General features: G+C 47.5%; 1 protein-coding gene across 1 annotated transcript in view; it reads right to left on the bottom strand.

Annotated features, from left to right (window-relative positions):
- Nucleotides 1–18116, bottom strand: part of LRRC32 (leucine rich repeat containing 32) — a 161702-nt gene extending 143586 nt beyond the window's left edge. The window contains exon 1 of the mRNA XM_069640035.1: nt 17988–18116. The gene's annotated coding sequence lies outside the window, so the exon portion shown is untranslated. The remainder of the gene's footprint in view (nt 1–17987) is intronic.
- Nucleotides 18117–18430: the final 314 nt, after the last annotated feature.

Here is an 18430-nt window from a genome sequence, read left to right as displayed (position 1 = left end):
TCGTAGACGCATGAATGTGTCTATCTGGAAACCGGTGTAGATAAATGGGCAGTTCGTTCAGAGCTCGGTTGGGCAGTTTAAAGTTAATGTATACGAGTTCTTGGTTTCTTGTGTGGAAATCCAGTCTGCAAGAAGAATTTTAGCTTTCTGTGACCTGTTGAGCAGCATATCAATAGTTATGTTGGATTTGATTCTCTGGTAGTCAATGTATGCTTTCCATTTATTCCGGGCCATTGCGCTGATGTTCTCTCCGTTGTTACGAATAATGTACAATGCAGGAATGTCATCTTCATTCATCAGTTTCCGCCAGAGGTCGAATTGCTTCCATTGTACAATTGAATGGAGAGATTGAAGACCTAATTCAAATCTGATGAGAGCAATAGGTGGAAGCATCAGAACTTTTTTCCAAAATCTACCTTCTAGTTTTCCCCATAGTTGTTCAGGAAGATTTATCATGGCCTCTGCCCCATAAGTTAGGATGGGGATTACTTTTTGTCTATAGAATGTTACAATAGGTCTTCATGAAAATGTCCCAAACTTCCTGTGGATCGCCTGGCCTTGTCGTGCCAACATCAGCGTTTTTGATTTTAGCGTTTCCGCCCATGGAAGTTCTTGTTCAGTGTTATTTATCCAGACGCCAAGATATTTTATCGTCTGGACTTGGGCAATTTTTTCCTGTTGTAGGAAGAAGCTAGAAGTTGTTTTATTAGTCCGTCTTTGGTAGATTAGGTTCATTATTTTAGTTTTGGAGGTGTTTATTTCAAGTTCATTGCTCACCATATATGTTTCAACATTATTGAGGGCAAGTTGAAGTCCTCGTGGAGTTTTTGAGAAAATCACGATGTCATCCGCGTAGAGAATGCAAGTGATGGGGAGAGAGTTGAGTTTGGCGGATTCATCATGGGTGTAATGATTTCTTCATCAAAATTGGACGTAAAGAGATTGAAAAGGGCTGCGACTAAAGGGCATCCCTGCTTTAGCCCGTGCCAGGTTTTTATAGGTGCGGTGAGTGAGCTAATTTTGTACATCCTGACTTGAACAGATGTGTTTGACTATAGGAGCTTAATTGGTTCCAGTATTTCACTCGGGCAGCCCCATTTGGGTAGTTTCTCCCATGACAATATTCTGTTGATTTTATCGAAAGCTAGGTGTAAATCGATAAATGCGGCATAGGTCTGAGTTCCAGCTCTTATTGCTTCGTGTTTAAGGAGATTCAAAATAAGTAGGTTGATGTTAGTTCCTACATGTTTCACGAAGCCAGTTTGGCGAACTGCATTCCGGTTAGCTTTTTTCGCCCAGATGTTCAGTTTCATGAGGAGCATGTTAGCAAAGTCGTTCCCCAAGGGATGCAAAAGGGCAATTGGGCGATAATTGCCTGGTAGTTGAGTAGGACCCTGTTTAAATATCAGGATGAGAACAGCTCTCTGCCACGAATTTGGTATTTTGTTTGAGCGGTTGATTAACTTGAGTATTTGTTCGAAGATAATGGTCCATGTTTCTGGGTGTTTTTTGATGATTGCATTTGATAGACCATCGGGGCCTGACGCCCTCGAGGCATTTAGCTTGCTGATTGCATCACTGATTTCACATGGATCAATATTAATTGCCCAATGGTCAGAGGTCTTGTTGTTCTGTGTTCCGAAGATGCTCTTTGTTTTGATTTCCTTTTCAATAGTGCCTTGCTGTTTATATAGGTCACTGAAATACTGTATCCAGTTTGCCTCAGTGACTTTGGTGTGCATAATGTCATCTCCTATGTGTTGCTGGTTTAGGAGAGTCCAAAGAGCCCGAGTGTTTCTTGAGCCCATTGCCTTCATTATAGCTTCGGCATCATTTTGTAGAAGTATCGGCATGATCGATTTAAGCCAATTTTTGTTTCTCTGTTTTTCTTTTTTGATCAAAGATGCTCTTAGGCGATCAGAGGTCTTTTTGAGTTGTCTTATTGTTGCTCATAGGGCTTTTTTCCTATCAATTGTCAGAAGGCTGTAGGCATGTTGGGGGAGTCTAGTAGTAGATGTTATGGTTGTGTTTGGTTGACGATAACGGTGGAACAGCCATTCATAGTTCAATTTTTGCTCGTCTGGGATCGAAGAATTCTTCATTATGTCAGGAAGTTGACTAATTTGATGGTCTGACATTCTTAAACGTGTGGCGGCTGGATTTGTCTCTATGAGTGGAAGATTAAGTCGAGATAGGATGGGTCTGTTGATTGCCCAAGATCGGATCATGATGTAGTGATTGCTGTCGGGGGTAAATATGTTCTTGTTTATAAGACGAGGCTCTTTCACATGTGCCGAGCGATAGATGTAATCAATTATTCTTGTGGTGTTACTACGTGACCGGGTTGGCGATGGAAGGTCAGAGTCTGGCTCCAAGCGTCCAGTCTGGACATGTTTCTGTTGGTCATTTCTTCAGACCATCGTTGTGCTCGGTCTTCCAGCATAGAGTGTTCAAGTTCCGAACCCTCCACTGAGTGGAGGTGGATGTTAAGATCGCCACATATGATGAAGGTTATACCAGGGTAGAGATGAGTGACATCGTCCATAGACAAAAACAGAGAGTCCATGAATAAATCAGATCTGACTTTTAATGGATTCCAATATGTGTTAATTATCACCATATATTGCTTTGAGACATGTTGGTGCTGAGTTATTGTCACCTGGTCAGGCGTTTCAACTTGGAGTAGAATCAGAAGTTGTAACCAAGGGTTGATGTTTTGGTCGTTATTTTGCATCTATTCTTACTAGTAGAAGTAGGCCCGAGGATGGGTGGCCTTTGGGACCACACAAGGCAGGGTTCATGAATGTTGTATACTCTTTGCATGTTGGTTTGTTGTGGATCCATGTTTCTTGCAAGCATATTAAGTCGCCATTCTGAAATTCATTTCTGGTTCTGGCAAACAAATGACAGTTGCCGCGAGTGTTCCAAGAACAGATAAGCAAGGTTTGCATGGAATTCGTGGGTTGTGGCTAAAGGGATTCGTTACTGATGGTGGGAATCTGCGTTATAGGTGTTATCTCTCCATATTGGTTGCCTTTCGTTCCAATATTCTAGTTCCTCCTGTGACTGGTAACTGGCATCTCTACTTGGTGACTTGGAATGATATGCATCTGTTAAATGGGTTGCGGCAGGGCTAGCCAACGAATGCTCAAAGTCAGGTCTAGGTTGGGTTTTCTTTGTATCATATTCTATCTCTCCGATGTTTTTATTTGATTCAAGGATTGTAACTTGGAAGCCAAGTTTACTCAGTTTGCGTTTCTGTGCGTAGACTTGCATTAGCATGTCGAAGGAACAGCAATGCATCGTGTTGAAGTCCAATGCATCATGATCAGGAAATTCAATTTGCTGAATGTCCTTTATTGTTACTTGTGTAAGTTTGGGGATTGCGTGCAGGAGACGCAAAGTGTTTGTCCTGTTTACTATCAAGCCATCGTTCTTTGAGTGTATTCTTTGGATCGTGATCAGGTTTGATTGCTTACTTAGTCGAGGATTGATGAATTGAGGGAGTTGGGGAGAGATTAGAAGAACTCTAGGTGAGTCAGGATTGTCTAGAGAGGCATCTGAGATATCACTGCCATCCATATGTAGAGAGATTTCACATTTGGAACGGTCTATATCATTTGATTGTATCTTCATTTGGATATCCAAACGTGTTCGCTCATAGACGTCGATGATGACTAGTGATGAGTTGTGACTTTTTGGCTCCGGTTGGTTAGTCTGACTTGTGCCATCAGTCAGATGAACGGACAAATTCATTAGTAGATCGATGTCATCTTGATCGACGTCTGAAACATCCTTGGGGGATGTGTCATTTATTATTTGAAGTGGAGCTCCATTTAGCAAAGAGTCATCTGTGGGATGCTGTTTGTTGTTTTCTTGTTTGTTGTTTTTCTTTGATGTTATGGGTATAACTCTTTTTTGAAGTGTTGGAGGCAGAGTTAGTTTCCGCAGAAAAGCTCTTGAGCCTCGTTGGCGGGGTTTGCGTTGTTTGTTCGAATTTAACGAAGGAACAGTTTGGCCTTTAGCGGGATGAACAGGGTCAACAATTTTAAATGTTCTTTTATGAAGTGATGATGCAACCTGTGGGACTATAGCTTCGCTTGGCATTGACCGAGAAGGTGGTGGGGGGCTGTGTGAGGTGAGGTCAATCAGAATTCCTTCGGGACAGCTCCTCTGAGGTTCTTTTGTAGATTTCGAAGTGTGCAACTGGGATGAGTGTGGGACTAAACCGTCCAGTTCTTTAGTCAATGGATTTGTTGGATCTGATGAGGAGCTTTGGAGGTGGGGGGGATTGCGTTGTGGTTTCCCCATGTTGGCTTTCATTAGTTGAAGGAGCGCTTCAGCGATGTGGGCTTTTTCGGCGCGATCACTTCTAGCCACGTCAGCCAGTCTTTGCTGCCAGCAATGGCTCGTTTCAGCTTCCATTTGTAGATGGTCTTCTACTTTCGTGATTAATAGCTCATGGATCTTTAACTTCGAGAGGATAGTAGCCAAGGTAATGTTTTGATTCCGCATTGCTTCAGCTTGTGTTTCTTGAAGCTTGAGGTAAGGGATCATTGCCAGTGTCGTGACTGCAATTAGCATGTTTTGTAAGTCTAACATAGTTGTCGGAACTGATGTTTGCGACTGTGTATGTGGAAAACTGCATTTTCACTGGTTAAAGTCATCAGGGCGGGCCTTTCTCTTTGGTTCAAAGAATTCGTCAAAAGCAGGGGGCTTCCCTGTTGGGGTTGTGGGGGTACTTGTTGTGAGCTCAGACTTCCTTTGAGGTAAATATGATAATTTCTCTGTGGTGTCATTTTTGAAATTTGTCACAAGCATCTTGTACGGCCACTCTCTTTGATTCTTGAAGCTCCATCAGCCCCTCAATTTTTGTTAGGTCTAGAGATACCCATTGGAGGCGTTGTTTTGTACCATTGTTGCATGGAATTTCATGTAGTTGAGATCGTGATGTGCGTTCGTGGAACAATTTCCATTTTGCCTGGGCCTGTTTTGCGCGATCCTTCTGTGTGGGTTTGTCCCCACGTCCTACAGCTATGGAGTCAGGGATCATGATGGAGTTTCTCCGGGTCAGACTGGTATTGTGGTCCCGGACTAGTATGAATCCAGGTTCACGGTTTGCACCGTTGGGAGTGGTTTGGTGATCTTCTGATTTGTTTTTTAAAATGACAGGAGTGGTGGATAGGTTGTGCGTGTCAGTAAACAACAGGTGATCGCTGACCGTGGTGTTCGTAGGGTGCGTTAATTTTGTTGACTGTGACTAAATTAGAGTTCGAAGTCTTGTTTGAGGACGGTTGAGGGTATCCAACGAGAGCATCATTGAGTCTGGGTGTGAGGGCCAGGAGGGCTAAGTATACTGTGCGCAGTACAGATGGATTTTCTTTGAAACTTCTCTCTCGGGTGCCTGACATATGCACAAGATGCCGAGTCCCGGGTCAAAGGAGGCAAGTGGAGCTTGCGTCCCGCAGCTCCCAGGAAAAAAGATGAGTAGATGTGAATGATGTTGCAGTGTGAAGACACTGGTCCCTGGGTCAAAGGAGGCAAGTGGAGCTTGCGTCCCACAGTTCCCAGGGAAGAAAGTAGATAAATATCAGTGTTGTTGCAAAATGGGGTAGACAGGTCGCCTAATGTTTGTAGCAGAGAGAATTGGTGCTTTGGGGGAGGAGGTAAGTGACAAGATGGATGGAGCTCACCTTTTGTTTATTATAGGTTGTGGATACTGAAGTTTGGCATGTGAGCAGCGAAGCTGCAAAGCAGCAAACAGCCAAACAGTAATGACAGCAAGCAGATCGCCCTCGATGCGGCCGGGCTTAACGCTGCAAGGGCTAATGGGTTCTGTTAAAATAGCGGCACTCCCTGGATGGGCGGATCTAGAGTCCACGAGGTCGGGCCGCCTTCTTCCTTCACTCCGACTCGCTGGTGAACAGCTGGGCAGCACGTTAGGCACAGGGAACAGGTAAGGGCTGGTGGCACCAGCAGAAGTTAGTAATAGCCAAACAGCAATGACAGCAAGCAGATCGCCCTTGACGCGGCCGGACTTAACGCTGCAAGGGCTGATGGGTTCTGTTTAAATAACGGCACTTCCTGGATGGGCGGAGCTAGAGTCCGCGAGGTCAGGCCGCCTTCTTCCATCTCTCCGACTCGCTCGTGAGCAGCTGGGCAGCATGTTAGGCACAGGGAACAGGTAAGGGCTGGTGGCACCAGCAGAAGTTAGTAGCAGCCAAACAGCAATGACAGCAAGCAGATCGCCCTTGACGCGGCCGGGTTTATAATGCAACCATGCTATTATGCAAATTCAAATCTATACCACACAGGCACAATTATAATTTATGAAATGTTCCTTTGCCCTCTTGAACAGTAACACTCTCACTCCTCCATTTTGGGGAAGTGTAACAGGGGGTTATAATAGCTCCAGGGGGATATGCAATAAAACATAGTTTTTCCAGCCTATCACTAATTTCCCTATGAAATCCTTCACTCCCCGTTGATTATTAATTTCTCCCCTTTCTCTTTTTCTACATTATTTTTAATGAGAGGGCAATAATGGCTGTATAGACCACTCTCTCAGGACATACTGGGTGTTTTAGGGCTGTGATCCTCATTAAATGCCCTGGCTGCACTTGGGCCTTTAACTCTGGCCGCAGGGCCCATAATGCCTGATACAGCCCCCAGGCCAGGTCAATAAAGCTTACTTATTGCCATTGTGTGTCGAAGGGTTGCATTGTGAGTAAAAGACAACAGCCCTGATTTACAAAAGCACTTTTGAATGGGGCCACCCCATTAAAAAAGGATTTGTAAATCAGTCCCAGTATGTTTAATGTCTTATAAAACACTGAAAATAAATTACAAGCATTGAAAATGCCAGCAGTTTGGGCATGGGAAAGGCACTTGCCAGGCACTGCCGTAGTGGCATTAACTGGCTATTGATGGTAGCAGGTGTAAAACAGCGCAAGTAAATGGGCATCTAATAGTAGTGCCTGCAAATGCCTAATATTTATATGACAGCCAAAACCGTTTACTTCGCCAATGCTTGTCTTTAACAGGACTTCAGTGAAGGACAATCATGGTGCTTATAAATCAAGTAACTGAAGGCAGACCTGGTAAAGACATGTTTGTTACATCAGTAGCAGGTTTACAACTCCAATTAAGTCCATTAACACTCAGAAGACTGCTTTTAAAACACTGGCAGGCACAAAGTGTGATGGTAAGGCTGAGTAAAGTGAGCTCAAAGAGTTCTCAGAAGGAGGTGTTTTGGACGAGGAGGTACAGGAACTGGGTGGGAAAGTGATTAGCGTGGCTATGGGCAGTCAATGGGTGAGAAAATAACCAAACAAGATATTCAAGCTTTATATCCTTTCTCTTATGCCATTTCTGCCTATCTATGTTCGAATGCGGTAGTTTTGGTTTATAAGTGGTGCTAAAGTGTCACCTAATAGATTAAACTAAAAATGCCCCTTGGTTAGGTTCTTTCTCCAACATCGGATTTCAAACGTGCTTTTGAATATTGTTAAAGATACATATTAATGTTCACAACGCACAGCGAGACACAGCCTAAGACCCATCGACATATTTTCCGCTCTAATGGGAAAGGGGGTCGGATCGAACACCACGCTGAATAATATCCTGTCACAGGAAGTTCTGCTTCAGGCCTCAATCCTGTTATTTTTCCTGTATTCCCCTAACGTGTTTCATCACTTTCGCCTTCCCTGTAAAATGTTAAACTTCGTTGGGAAGTTGTACGCTAGAAAACAAGGAATGAGGGTGGCTGCTTTTACCAGCATGTATTGAGGCTGAGAACACATACTTTAAAAGAGTCTCTCCTCTGTCGTTCTCTCTCTCTCTCTCTCTCTCTCTCTCTCTCTTTCTCTCTCTTTCCCTCTACTCTCTTTCTCTGTCCCGCCCTCCACCCCTCTAGTCTCGGCCCTCACCCACACCTCTCCCTTCCTCTACCCCTCTCTCCCTCCTCTATCTCTCTTTCTGCCCCTCTCCTCGCGTTCTCTGTCTCTTGCTTCTACTCTCTCTAGTCTCACCCCCTCTCTCCCTCCCTCTCTCTCTCTCTCTCTCTCTCCCTCTCACTCTACTCTCTTTCTCTGTCTCTCCCGTCTCCCCTCTAGTCTAAACCGTACCCCACCCCTCCCCCTTCCTCTCCGCCTCTCCCTCTCCTCTCTCTCTGTGTCCCTCTCCTCACTTCGACTCCCTCTAGTCTCTCCCCCATTCGCCTTCCCCCATCTTTCTCTCTCTCTTTCTCTATCTCTTTCTTTCCCTTTACTCACTTTCTCTATCCCCGCCCCTCTCCCTTCCTCTCCCTCTCCTCTCTCTCTTCCTGTCCCTCTCCTCGCATCTACTCCCTCTAGTCTCCCCCTCTCGCTCCTACCTCTCTTTCACTCTCTCTCTCTCTCTCTCTCTCTCTCTCTCTCTCTCTGTCTCTCAATTTCCTCTACTCTCTTTATCTCCCGTCTCCCCTCTAGTCTCCGCCCTCCGCCGCCCCTCTCCCTTCCTCTCCCCTCTCTCTCTTTCTGTCCATCTCCTCACGTTCTCTCTCTCCCTATACTCTCTTACTCTCCCGTCTCCCCTCGAGTCTCTGCCCTCCCATGCCCTGCTCCCTTCCTCTCTCCCTCTCTCTCCCTCTCTCTTTCTGCCCTCCCATGCCCTTCTCCCTTCCTCTCTCCCTCTCTCTCTTCTCTCTCTCTCTCTCTCTCTCTTTCTGTCCCTCTCCTTGCTTCTGTTCCCTCTAGTCTCTCCCCCTCTCACACCCCCTCTCTCTCTTTCTGTCCATCTCCTCACGTTCTCTCTCTCCCTCTACTCTCTTACTCTCCCGTCTCCGCTCTAGTTTCTGCTCTCCCACGCCCTGCTCCCTTCCTTTCTCCCTCTCTCTTTCTGTCCCTCTCCTCGCGTTCTCTCTCTCTCTCTTTCTGTCCCTCCTCGCTTCTACTCCCTCTAGTCTCCCCCCTCTCGCCCCTCCCTCTCTTTCTCTCTCTCTCTCTCTCTCTCTCAATTTCCTCTACTCTCTCTATCCCCGTCTCCCCTCTAGCTCTCCCCCGCCCCACTCCTTTCCTCTCCCCCTCTCTGTCTCTTTCTGTCTCTCTCCTCGTGTTCTGTCTCTCGCTTCTACCCCCTCTAGTCTCTTCCTCCTCTCGCCCTCCCTCTCTCTCCCTCTACTCTCTTACTCTCCCGTCTCCCCTCTAGTCTCTGCCCTCCCATGCTCTTCTCCCTTCCTCTCTCCCTCTCTCTCCTCTCTCGCTTTTTGTCCCTCTTCTCGTGTTCTCTGTCTCTCGCTTCTACCCCCTCTAGTCTCTTCCTCCTCTCGCCCTCCCTCTCTCTCCCTCTACTCTCTTACTCTCCCGTCTCCCCTCTAGTCTCTGCCCTCCCATGCCCTTCTCCCTTCCTCTCTCCCTCTCTCTGCTCCCCCCCTCCTCGCTTCTACACCCTCTAGTCTCTCCCCTACTCGCCCCTCCCTCTCTCTCTCTGTCGCTCTGTCTCTTTCCTCTGTCATCCCTCACTTTCTCCAATGGGCGTTATAGCGCGCTGACTGCAAGAATGTCTGTGCTATACATTCTCTGTAAGTAGCTGCTGTGTTTTCCAAATGATCTACGCGCCGCGTGCGTCTGAGAAAGTTTTACACTAATTGCATTTCAGGAGAGAAAAACAACAACAGATGTATGTGCCGCTTCCCCACTGGGGTCAGGCAGGAGCAAAGCTCCCGACTTTCTCAGAAATTCGGGAAGCATTTCTGGACTGCGGTCCGGCCCTCGCCTGTGTCCAATCCTGCGCGTTCACAGGGAACCTCCTGGTCTTGTGGGAAACGCTGGCCTCAACAACGCGGAATTAACTCCTGAACCTCGATGCTTCTGCTGCAATAAATGTCCCCTTTAAAGTGCCCTGACTCTCGTTGGAGGTTTTAACTAATCAGTCTTCCTTCCTATTGGAACCTCGGCAACCCACCTGCGGGCCATGCAAAGAGCAGGGCTCACAACAACTCAACGCGAGTTTGGTGGTATTAAGCCGTGTGCGGTAACAGAAATTTACTGGTTGCCTTGGGGCTATTATTATGCCCCATTCTGAAGTCCCATAGAACTTTATTGCCAAGTGGCGATGATGCCCAGTGCAGTAGGTCGCCAGGCAGCATTACTGCCGCTTTTCAGAGAGTTAATACCACCAACAAAAAGCAGGCAGATGTTTTGGTTTTTGGCTCCAAAAGCCATCATTTCCAAAAGCCATAATTAAGCGCCTAGATGCCTACGGGTTCGGGGCGCTATACAAATGTCAAAATAAATAAAATAAATAAATAATTAGGTGACATAGTGAAGCATGTGCCATTTATAGATACTTCTCTACCACTACTGTGTAACTTGGATAGTGCTCAGCTTGCTACCACCTTATAACTTAAGGAGGTAACTTCAGAGCAGGGAGAGAGCGTGGGAAGGACTGGCATATGAAGGGCATTGCCAAACGGCATCATACAATGCACTCCTTGATTTCACTTAGTGATGGATCTAACCAGTTTCTTTAAAAAAGGGCAATGCTACATGTTGTTGTATTCAAACTTCAGGTGCGGGGGAGAAGGGACAGTCCTGGCACATGGGCTGATAATAATAACGAAAGAAATAAAGCTCCCTGTTTAGGGAACACACGTCAGCAGGACACTTTCTAATGGCCAGATAGCCAAGCAATCAATCTCTGATTACGAATATCCAGAAGGATCTTATTATATCAATTCATAAATTCAAAAGAAAGTTTTTTAATGAAACAAAGTTTCAGCAATATGTACTCGATAATCTCAATAATTCAAAATCATTTGTATTTAATGATGTTGCTCAACGTGTTTCAAGTTACAAATTCTTCAGCAGGGCTCGTCTGTGATTCAAAATTCTATTGATAATCAAGAAGAAAGGAAGAACTTAATGTATATACTAATTCCTACACCAAGTGTGATCATACTTAACAACAATTTATTTACTTATTTATTTATTTGGACGTTTGGCAGCGACTCAGTTGGAACTTGCAAACGGAAGGCAATACACATTTGAGAGTGCCCACACGGCCACCAGAATTTGTCATCTATAGAATAGTTTAGTCTCTCTTCTTATCTTAAAAACACTTGTAATGCACAACAGCATCTTGGCACTGGCATACATAAGACTGGGCAGGCATTGGAGACCTAATCAAAGGAAAGACTGAGGCCTAAAAGAGATAGGTCTTTAAGGAACGCCTGAATGGTAAGTCTTCATTGACTGCAGAATTTCCACAGAGAGGCGGCGACCACAGAAAAGGACCAGTCACCCACATGAGTCACCTTAAACCGAGGAACCTCAACCACATGAACCTCAGCCCCGAGCGCACGGCACACAGAGGGACATTAAACCTGAAAGTTGCCATAAATGAGCCGCACATACACCATGCAAAGCACGGTGTACCAAGCAGAGTGCCTTAATCTGGATGTGCTTTGCGACAGGGAGCCGGTGCAGACTCTGAAGAATAAGGGAAATGTGCACTGCGAGAAGCAGACATGGCTGTACGAGCAGCCGCATTCTGTAAAATCTTCAGACATCGGGCCTCATTACGAGTATGGCGGTAAGGCAACAACGGTGCCGGTATCGCTACCGGCACCGTTGCTACCGTAACACCATGCTAGGAGTTCTGCTTGCGGGTGCCCTTGCAGCCACCATGTCTGACCTGGTGCCCGTACCGGCACCCGCTAGCTTAACATGAGGGTAGAACCAGTACCGTTATTAACGGTACCGGTGCTACCACCCTCCCCTTTCTTATTGAGCCCTATGGGGCTCAAATGGGAATGGGGATGTACCGGGCCCGGCACCCATGAAAGGGCAATTACCGGGCCCGGCTTGGCCGGAATAGCCCAGTATTGCCCATTCACGGGTGCCTGACCCGGATACGAGTTTGGATGTAGTAAAACCGGCAAGGCTACCTCCAACCTCGTAATGAGGCCCAACTAATCAGATAGTGGCCTGCCTGGCATCCTGCACTAATCTGGGAAGTCATAGACAGGGAGGAGATGGTTTTTAGCATGAGATCTTTAACCACGGGGACTGGGGTAGGGTAGGGGCCCAATGAAGGAGGCCAGAAAAGACTTTGGCAAATGTTGAAACGTTTGGGGTTTCAACCTATGTAAGGGCAATACAGATGTGGACCCATTCCGCTCTCAGTCTAGAGAGATGCTGAACCTCAGCCGCACCTCACTGATGATGCCCAACGGCTGAGAGGCATGTGCCAGTTACTGATGCTGGCACTCTTGTTCAGAAGGAGATTATCTCTCATTTCAGTGCTAGGCTGCCTGTGTGGCCGGTTCAGCAGGATAGGCAAAAGGATATTTCTCTTTACCTGACTGGGGCCGCTCCACTTGCCCTACCAGCGGGGAATCGGTGCACATGTGTTGGTTTTCACTGTGGAGCTGTCAGTTTATCATATAAACAAAACCAAAAGGTGATGGCTGGAAGAGTTTCAATCACTTATAACCACAGGCACAGCTCTGGGGATACTCTCCAGACCATGATTTTTAATCCTGTCAAAAGATGCTTCTCCAAGCAGAGAGTAAGTGGTAGAACCCTTTCCTCGCTCGGGTCCTACCTCTGGAACGGCCTCCTTAACCTCCTCCGACTTGAGCCGGATCTTAAATTCCAGAAACTTCTCAAGACTTTCCTTTCCTCCTCCTTCCCTCGCCCCCTCCCTTGCTAACTCTCCATCTGCTACTGTGACTGGGGCCTGGTCCCTTCAGAGTCATACTGGGTCCCCCCAGCATCCTTTGCCAGCACTTGTCCGCAAGCTCCTTTCACCGGACTAGCCCAAGTGGTCCTAACTGTCCACTGGACTCATGCTCCCCCCACCCTTTCCTCTAGCACTTGCCACCTTGGCCCACCCACCACTTGCCCGCTCCGACCCTTGGGTGTACCCCACTCCTGCACTTCTTCCTCTACCCCCTCCCCCTGCACTCAACACCTTGTAATGGACTTGCACGGTAGGATTGTCACAAGGCCAACATAACTGTTTTTGTTGTTCTACTTTTGTGATACCCATCCCCCTCCCCCTATCTTGTCTTGTGGTGCCTGGAAACACCTGTGTATAGGCGCCATACAAATGTCCAATAAATAAATAAATACAAATTACAGAAGGGGAAAATCCACATGCAAATAAGCCCCATCCCAAAGTAGGCAGTTCAGCCCAAACTGCTGCATCACTTCCATTCTGCACCGGACCACAAGCATCCCCAGAGATGTTTCGGCCTCATTGGATGTCATCAGTGAGGAGTAACTTGCCTGCTGGGCCTAGAGATACACTGTGCGGAAGGGACGTGACCAATCAGCTCAGCCTGGACTGCCCCTTTTGGGGTGGGACCAAGTCTGATTTTCATATGGTCTTTCATTTTTCTGTAATGGCTCTCAAGCTCCAACTCAGCCTTCTGCAACCCCATCCCTTTTGCAATCAGGAACATGCAAACACACCCGCAGTTCAGGAGGGAACTCAAGACTTTGCTCTTCAGGGAAAACCGAGGGGCTACTCAGAACCTGTTACTTTAATGTATATTCTAAGCCTGTAGAATGGGATACCCAAGCTACCATAACCTTTTACCTCCGTTTCCACACACCTCTGCTCACCCATGATGACATGTGGAGCGCGCCATGGATTCCTAGCTGCTTTGTGCTGCATAAACCCCAAAACAAGTACCAAATACAAAAACTGCACCCTATGGGCACCCAATACTGAAAGTTAACGTATGAAAAAACACTGGCTTTTAAAAGAATTCTTGGCTGGTCAGGCGCTAATAGTGGAAATGGTAATGGCCCGGTCTGGGACGGTCACCACCCCATGTAGATAGGACCACCTAGATATAAAAGGACAGCACATACCGTAATCGACGGCAGAGTCTTAATGCCACATAAATCATAAGATCAGTCCTGCAGGTCAGGACATGGCCTCTGTGCATACCCAGCCAGGGTCAGAAGGTATGTTCGGAAAATAGAAACAATTAAAGCAGTGGTGATTTAGAGATGTAGGTTACACGTGTCAACAACTAGGTCACATGCATTCAACATCACAGGAATCTGTCTCGACCTGGGGGAGCAGAGATTAAAGAGAAAAGGGACATACGTTACAGGCTCTATTTATAAAGAATGAGGTAGAATATCTTCAAAAGATGAGAAGCAGAAGGAGGAAGCGGAGACTTGATCAGCCTTCCTTCAGTTGAGAGAATCAAGGGAGGATAGCTCAGGGGCAACACACTCACCTGGGAAGCAAGACGACGCGGAGAAACACAGGTTCAATCCCAGCACAGGTTCGATCCCAACACAGGTTCGATCCCCGGGTCCACGCTTAGAAACCTCTGGGTATTAAGCTTGTTATAAATGACCAATCATAATCAAAGGGAGGCGAGGCCAGTGATGTTTTTATGTTTGGACCCTGCTTGAGAGGCATTGAGCATTAAACGCACCGCCTCCTTCAGTCTGACCCCGGAAGGGAGGTAGGCCACTGGGATGGATCGGAATGGGATCACTCGACCCTCTCTTACCCCCTCCTAGAAATGAGGCCATGGTAGACAGCAGCATGAGCTCCTCTTTCGACTATGTGGAATCACGGAGATAGCCCGAGGACTTTCTGCAGGTAGACCAAAATGCCCCGGGAGGCTGGGGCACCATAGTCATGTGGTGAGCATGCGTCACCCGAGCGTAACCTTCAAAACTCCCTCCCTCAAAAGCATAGAATACAAGTCAGGTCCAGGATTTCTAGGTGTAAACAACAAATATCACGTTTATAACTTTCTTTCTATAGAGAGCTGGATACCTGATTCCTCATGTTCTCAGTGCTATCATGCTTGCTGTTATTATTACCAAATATAATGGTACGCCGCCAATCGACTTCAGATGGATTAAGCCCCAGGGCTGAGATTACCCTGTTGGGATTTGAATTTGTCAGGATAAATACAGATCTCTGAGGGAGCACTTAACGCACCAAGCTATTTTACCGCTTATTTCACGCTTACACTATACAATCCATGCACGAAGAGAGGCAGGGTTACAAAAATAAGGATAATACAATTCAACGTGTACATTAAAACATGGTAAAGTTTTAACACATAGTCTGGTAATGTTTGTGAATAACCATACTAGTCGTAAATTAGAGCCATCTGCAGGTGTAACTTAAGCATGTTTGTACCTGTAAAAGCAGGTGCCTCATAAATATGTCTCTATGCCCCTGGACATTCCAGGTACTCCGCCAGCCAGCAGAATTTCCAATAACCAAAAAAATGGCGCACGGTCCATGGCAAAGGTGGGCACCACTTCTCATTTCATGTTGCCCATTTTTGGAATGTGCACAGGCTAGACATTTACACGGAGCCAGGCTACTATCTATTCACTCATGCATTCATTCACCCAGCAAATCACCCATTCTTTCACTACCCCAGCTACCCACTCAATCCAAAGTCTATGCACCCATTCAGACCAGAAATGCACCCAACGTAACACCCAGTGCACTCACTCAGCCCACAGATCCATGTTTTCGACTCAATCCACCCACCCATCCAACACAACATCCAACACAACCATACTCATCCACACATCCGGCCAAACCAACCAACTACCAAGGGCTAGTCACCCACCCACCCAACACAACCATACTCATCCACACATTCGGCCAGACCAACCGACTACCAAGGGACAGTCGAAAACACAACCATACTCATCCACACATCCGGCCAAACCAATCAACTACCAAGGGCCAGTCACCCGCCCATCCAACACAACCATACTCATCCACACATCCGGCCAAACCAACCAACTACCAAGGGCCAGTCACCCACCCATCCAACACAACCACATGCACACATCCAGCCAAACCAACCAACTACCAAGGGACAGTCACCCACCTACCCAACACAACCATACTCATCCACACATCCGGCCAAACCAATCAACTACCAAGGGACAGTCACCCACCCATCCAACACAACCATACTCATCCACACATCCGGCCAAACCAATCAACTACCAAGGGCCAGTCACCCGCCCATCCAACACAACCATACTCATCCACACATCCGGCCAAACCAACCAACTACCAAGGGCCAGTCACCCACCCATCCAACACAACCACATGCACACATCCAGCCAAACCAACCAACTACCAAGGGACAGTCACCCACCTACCCAACACAACCATACTCATCCACACATCCGGCCAAACCAATCAACTACCAAGGGACAGTCACCCACCCATCCAACACAACCATACTCATCCACACATCCGGCCAAATCAACCAACTACCAAGGGCCAGTCAACCGCCCATCCAACACAACCATACTCATCCACACATCCGGCCAAAGCAACCAACTACCAAGGGCCAGTCACCCGCCCATCCAACACAACCATACTCATCCACACATCCGGCCAAACCAATCAACTACCAAGGGCCAGTCACCCGCCCATCCAACACAACCATACTCATCCACACATCCGGCCAAACCAACCAACTACCAAGGGCCAGTCACCCGCCCATCCAACACAACCATACTCATCCACACATCCGGCCAAACCAACCAACTACCAAGGGCCAGTCACACACCCATCCAACACAACCATACTCATCCACACATCTGGCCAAACCAACCAACTACCAAGGGCCAGTCAGCCACCCATCCAGCTATCCTTCCATCCACCCACACACACATACATACATACACTCACACAGACACAAACACACACCTAGGCTCCTTCCTTCCTTCCTTCCTTCCTTCCTTCCTTCCTTCCTTCCTTCCTTCCTTCCTTCCTTCCTTCCTTCCTTCCTTCCTTCCTTCCTTCCTTCCTTCCTTCCTTCCTTCCTTCCTTCCTTCCTTCCTTCCTTCCTTCCTTCCTTCCTTCCTTCCTTCCTTCCTTCCTTCCTTCCTTCCTTCCTTCCTTCCTTCCTTCCTTCCTTCCCCCACCTATCCATCCACCCACGCAGCCATCCATCGATCATCCCACCCTTCATCAATCCATTTTGAGCACGGCTTCAGCAAAGATTTAATGATTGATCATAGCATTCCTTTCAGGCTAGTGATCATGCCCAAAGACACATGCAACACGGTACTGACCTGCAGAGCTTTAACACACGCACCCTGAAAGAAGACCTTGCGGCTCCACACTCTTCATTCAAGCATCGACATGTTAAAGGTTATCTTGCAGGTGTCCAGAAGACCATTTACATTTCTGCAGTAAACTAACCGCACATGCTTTCTCTATCGCCCCACCTTTGCTCTTACCCACCAAATCCCCATCCCTCCTGCCCTCCCGCCCCCCAGCGCAACCCTTCGAGTCCTGGCACTGTAACTTGGCTCTGTATACATGCAACATGGCACGAAACTCCAAATAAACGTGTCATTCAACACTGGGTGCACAAAGTATAGCGGATGCACAATTATGGCTGCCAAATGGCACCATTCACCAGAAGGAAGAGACACTTTCACTAAATAATTGAAGTTGGGAAGGGGTACAAGCAGGTAATCAAAGCTGCCCCTATTTTCGTAAATCCCCCCCATTAATTGCCGTCCAAATTATGCTAAATTTTGCAAATTTTGTTTCAATTTTGCTGCCGAATGACAGCAAAATCACATTGGAAAACTTTCAGGCGCAATTTGCCAATTTAAACTCCGACCCCCCACCCTGCAGACATTTCGCATTTCGTCTCAAGGCCCCAGACCCCGCTACTTAAGAGAATTGTAAGGCGGGGACAGATCAACGATCTCCATGCAGGTGGATGAGAAGGATGGGTAGGTGGGCGAATAGGTGTAAACTAGTATAGCAAACCCACAGACAGCTCCACGATGCATCAGTAGTGCAGTTGCCTGGGAACAGAGCAAGCACCTCTCCCGTGCAGGCATTCAGAGTACTGCCCCATAGCATCCCCTGGCGGCAGCTGTACACACTGAAACGCCTGCACACACGACCGGTGCGGGTACGTTCCCCCAGCGGTCAGTGGCGGGACTCCCGCCACAGCATACCTGGTAATATGGAGGGTGTTGAGAATCCCAGCCCCGCTGCCTGCGCCGCTGAAAGGGACGGTCCCAGCTCAGGGAAAGTTGGGAAAGTGTTTGCCAGACGCCGCTCCCGCTCACTCAGAGAGAGCACGGACTGACTCAGGCTGCAAGAGCCGTGGGAGATGGGAGGCAAGTCCTGGGAACCTCCCGTGCGCAGTGCAGTGTGTGCTCATTCTCCGGCCGTCATTGGCCCTCCTTCAAGTCTAGGGTTACTCAGCCCAAAGTGCGTGCGCCATATGGCAAGTGCAGGGCACACGCCTGGGCTTTCTCTGCCGGCCTCATTGTCTCCTCAAAGGCGAGCTTTCCTTAGGGATCACGCCGCGAGTATATGCTGAGTTTTAAAGCCGTGTCACGCACATACACTTAAATAAAAAACATGATTACTGGAAGTACACACAGAAGAGCAG

This window comes from Ambystoma mexicanum, chromosome 7q (genome assembly GCF_040938575.1).
Source record: "Ambystoma mexicanum isolate Mex_15411 chromosome 7q, UKY_AmexF1_1, whole genome shotgun sequence".
NCBI lineage: Eukaryota > Metazoa > Chordata > Amphibia > Caudata > Ambystomatidae > Ambystoma > Ambystoma mexicanum.
This window is presented reverse-complemented; position numbering and strand designations above follow the sequence as displayed.